This window comes from Bison bison, unplaced genomic scaffold, assembly GCF_000754665.1.
Source record: "Bison bison bison isolate TAMUID 2011002044 unplaced genomic scaffold, Bison_UMD1.0 scf7180017864453, whole genome shotgun sequence".
Classification (NCBI taxonomy): domain Eukaryota; kingdom Metazoa; phylum Chordata; class Mammalia; order Artiodactyla; family Bovidae; genus Bison; species Bison bison.
Window position 1 is genome coordinate 67,320 of NW_011495015.1, and position 4,765 is coordinate 72,084.

At 45.2% G+C, this 4,765-nt stretch overlaps 1 protein-coding gene across 2 annotated transcripts in view; it reads right to left on the reverse strand.

Moving 5' to 3' along the window:
• The window catches only part of RNMT (RNA (guanine-7-) methyltransferase), a 25,234-nt gene extending 20,567 nt beyond the window's left edge, over positions 1 to 4,667 (reverse strand). Inside the window, exon 1 of one of the 2 annotated variants that reach the window (XM_010859031.1) lies at positions 4,581 to 4,667. The gene's annotated coding sequence lies outside the window, so the exon portion shown is untranslated. Of the gene's footprint in view, positions 1 to 4,200 lie in introns of both variants that reach the window. The other variant, XM_010859032.1, reaches the window with a different exon arrangement.
• Between the last annotated feature and the right edge of the window lie 98 nt (positions 4,668 to 4,765).

Below are 4,765 nucleotides of genomic sequence, written 5' to 3' on the forward strand. Positions count from 1 at the left end.
ACTGGACATGGAACAACAGACTGGTTCCAAATAGGAAAAGGAGTACGTCAGGGCTGTATATTGTCACCCTGCTTATTTAACTTACATGCAGAGTACATTATGAGAAACGCTGGGCTGGAAGAAGCACAAGCTGGAATCAAGACTGCTGGGAGAAATATCAATAACCTCAGACATGCAGATGACACCACCCTTATGGCAGAAAGTGAAGAGGAACTAAAGTCTCTTGATGAAAGTGAAAGTGGAGAGTGAAAAAGTTGGCTTAAAGCTCAACATCCAGAAAACTAAGATCATGGCATCTGGTCCCATCACTTCATGGCAAATAGATGGGGCAACAGTGGAAACAGTGGCAGACTTTATTTTTTTGGGCTCCAAAATCACTGCAGATGGTGATTGCAGTCATGAAATTAAAAGACGCTTACTCCCTGGAAGGAAAGTTATGACCAACCTAGATAGCATATTCAAAAGCAGAGACATTACTTTGCCAACAAAGGTCTGTCTAGTCAAGGCTATGGTTTTTCCAGTGGTCATGTATGGATGTGACAGTTGGACTGTGAAGAAGGCTGAGCGTCGAAGAATTGATGCTTTTGAACTGTGGTGTTGGAGAAGACTCTTGAGAGCACCTTGGACTGCAAGGAGATCCAACCTGTCCATTTTAAAGGAGATCAGTCCTGGGTGCTCTTTGGAAGGAATGATGCTAAAGCTGAAACTCCAATACTTTGGCCACCTCATGCGAAGAGTTGACTCGTTGGAAAAGACTCTGATGCTGGGAGGGATTGAGGGCAGGAGGCGACGGGGACGACAGAGGATGAGATGGCTGGATGGCATCACCGACTTGATGGACGTGAGTCTGAGTGATCTCTGGGAGCTGGTGATGGACAGGGAGGCCTGGCATGCTGCAATTCATGGGGTCGCAAAGAGTTGGGACACGACTGAGCGACTGAACTGAACTTAAGAACTAGAAACTATTCCTTTCAATCTGTGTATTTATTTTTTAAAATAAAGTTGTTAGGACACACTTAAATTGTTTGGACTAAACCACTTAGGGAAACTGTTAGGTATTTCTTTTGGCCTAGGGACACTGAAAACCAAGAGCAGGAACAGCATGGGACTAGTAAAATCCTTAGTTTGCAATGGATGTCAGAATCAGGTACAGAGTGAAGAAAGTAGAAAGATGTTTCAAGACCCAGCCTGCTACTTAATGACCATTGTTGTTGTTCAGTCACTAAGTCATGTCCAACTCTGCGACCCCATGGACAGGCTTCCCTATCCTTCACCATCTTCCAGAGTTCAAACTCATGTTCATTGAGTAGATGATGCCATCCAACCATCTCATTCTCTGTCATTCCCTTCTCCTCCTGCATCTTTCCCAGCATCAGGGTCTTTTCCAATGAGTGGGCTCTTCACATTAGGTGGTCAAAGTATCAGAGCTTTAGCGTCAGTCCTTTTAATGAATATTCAGGGTTGATTTCCTTTAGGATTGACTGGTTTGATCTCCTTGCTGTCCAAGGAACTCTACAGGGTCTTCTGCAGCACCACAGTTCGAAAGCATCAATTCTTCGCCACTCAGCCTTCTTTATGGTCCAGCTCTCACATCTATACATGACTACTGGAAAAACCATAGCTTTGACTAGACAGACCTTTGTCAGCAGAGTGATGTCTCTGCTTTTTAATATTCTGTCTAGGTTTGTTATAGCTTTTCTTCCAAGGAGCAAGTGTCTTTTAATTTCATAGCTGCAGACACCATCTGCAATGATTTGGGGGCCCAAGAAAATAAAGTGTGTCACTGTTTCCATTTTTTCCTCATTTGCCATGAAGTGACGGGACCAGATGCCATGATCTTGGTTTTCTTAATGTTGAGTTTTAAGCCAGCTTTTCATTCTCCTCTTTCACCTTCATCAAGAGGCTCTTTAGCTCCTCTTTCCTTTCTGCCATTAGCAGGGTATCATCTGCATATCTGAGGTTGTTGATATTTCTCCTGGCAATCTTGATTCCAGCTTGTGAGTCATCTAGTCTGGCATTTTGCCTTATGTACACTGCACAGAAGTTAAATTAGGGTGACGATATACAGCCTTGACATACTAATTTTCCAATTTTGAACCAGTCCATTGTTCATATCTGGTTCTAATTGTTGCTTCTTGACCTGCACACAGGTTTCTCGGAAGGCAGGTAAGGTGGCCTGGTATTCCCATCTCTTTAAGAATTTCTCACAGTTTGTTTTGATCCTCACAGTCAAAGGCTTCAGCCTAGTCAATAAAGCAGTAGTAGGTATTTTTCCAGAATTCTCTTGCTTTTTTCTATGATCCAACGGATGCTGGCAATTTCATCTCTGGGTCCTTTGCCTTTTCAATTCAGCTTGTACATCTGGAAGTTCTCGGTTCACATACTGTTGAAGCCTAGCTTGAAGGATTTTGAGTATTACTTTGCTAGCATGTGAGCAGCAACTGAGCAGTACTTTGAACATTCTTTCACATTGCCATTCTTTGGGACTGGAATGAAAACTGACCTTTTTCAGTCCTGTGGCCACTGCTGAGTGTTCCAAATTTGCTGACATATTGAGTGCAACACTTTAACAGCATCAGCTTTTAGGATTTTAAAGAGCTCAGCTGGAATTCCATTACCTCCACTAGCTTTGCCCCTAGTAATGCTTCCCTGAGGCCCACTTGACTTCATGTTCCAGGATGTCTGGCTCTAGGTTAGTAACCATATTATTGTGATTATCTGAGTCATTAACCTTTTTTGTACAGTTCTGTGTATTCTTGCCACTTCTTTTTAATTAGGTGCCTCTCCTAGGTCCTTACTGTTTCTGTCCTTTATTGCACCCATCTTTCCATGAAGTGTTCCCTTGGAATCTCTAATTTCCTTGAAGAGATCTCTAGTCTTTCCTATTCTATTGTCTTCCTCTATTTCTTTGTTCACTTACGAAGGTTTTCTTATCTCTCCTTAGTATTGTTTGGACACTGTATTCAGTTAAGTACATCTTTCCTTTTCTCCTTTGCTTTTCGCTTCTCTTCTTTTTTCAGCTATTTGTAAGGCCTCTGTTTAGTCTCTTTCAAATGTTCTCAGGCTTCAGATGAAATGGGAGGGTAAAAAAATAAATGGACAAGAATTTATTAAGCCACTCAACAAGTTCAGTGAAGTACTACAGAGAAGCTCAATAAGGGACTGTGTGAATTAGTCCTCAAGAAGTTGATTCCCCCCCACCCCAGGCTTCTTTTTTTTTTCCGCAGGGAGTGGGGGCTACTCTCTAGTTGTGGTATACCCGCTTCTCATTGCAGTGGCTTCTCTTGTTGTGGAGCATAGGCTTCAGGGTGCCCAGGCTTCAGTAGCTGAGGCACATGGGCTCAGTAGTTATGGTTCCCTGGCTCCAGAGTACAGTCTCAAAAGTTGTGGCACAAGAGCTTAGCCACTTCATGGCATGATGGATATTCCCAGATCAGGGATGGAACTCATGTCTCCTGCGTTGGCAAGCGAATTCTTTACCACTGAGCCACCAGGGAAGGCCAGTCTTCAAGAAGTTTACAACTGATACACGACTTAAAATGTTGGGCTGTATTATTCAAACCAGAGAAGAAAAGCAAAAGTCGGAAAATTAGTGAGATTCCGCAAATTCAGAACCTGAAAGTTACGAAGTGTTCCAACAGAATAAGAAATAAATTTGTTTAATGGAATGGGTAAAAACAAGAGACTCTAAATCAGGAAGGGTTTCAAGGGCTATTAACTTTCATTGTCCAAGGTTTGAGGTAACAAGATATTAGTAAGTGACAAAACAAGAATTGAATCAAAGAGGAAAAAAATTACCCAGAAACGTAATTTTCTAAATAACTGTTTAAAATGATTAGTAATTATCTAGTAATCATTTTCCTAATAAGGAAATAAAACTGGCTTTAATTTCAAATAAAACGATGTAACTTCTCCCTGGCTATAATTAATTCTCTCTGGAAATGTAGTATCTAAACTCACTATTGAGAATAAAAGTTAATTTATATTTATCTGTGACATTTCCACCAACGAAACGTTCCACAGACAATTCAATCAGAATAAGCGACACAGATTTCCAAACGACCCAACAGATGGGTAAGACTGTGAGAGTCCAAGCTGAGTAATGAGTTAGGTCCCGACACAAAAGGTTTGCCTCTCGGGAACCCTCAGGGAAGGACTGAGTCGACAGGTACAAGAAGGCGCATAAACGACCAAACTTGCCTCTCGGTGATCTGCGCAGCAGTCACACCCGAGGTTCAGGTGTGAGCCCTCCACCGGGCTGAGGGCTGGAGCTCAAGCAGGTGAGAGCTACGCCGGACCGACAAGTGGGCCGATGGTGTCCTCGGACTCGAGGACGCACCGAGCCGCCCCAGCACCGCACGGCTCAGGTTCCGGCCCACCACGCAGGGCAGGCGGCCGGCCGCTCCGGCAGACGGCCGGGCCTGAAGCGGCTCTCGGACCTCTCGAACCCGGGCTGGGTCCAAGCTGAGGGGCGTCAGCAGCCGCCGAAGTGGCACAGCCAGTGGTTGGAATGCCCCTTCCACCCCGGCGGCCACCGCTACACACAAAGACGTAGCCCAGCGCTGCGACCCCACACTTACCTACCAGCCATCCGCGACTCTGTTTGCGGAAGCGGCGCCACGCCACGCGCGCGCTATGACGCCACTTCCGGAGAGCGCGGGTCGCTTGGCCCGGAATCCCGAGTCCCGGCGTGCCGCGCGCGGCGTGCGGAGGGCGACGGCTCGAAGGGACGCAAGAGCCTGGTTGGAGGGACGGCGTGGCGGGC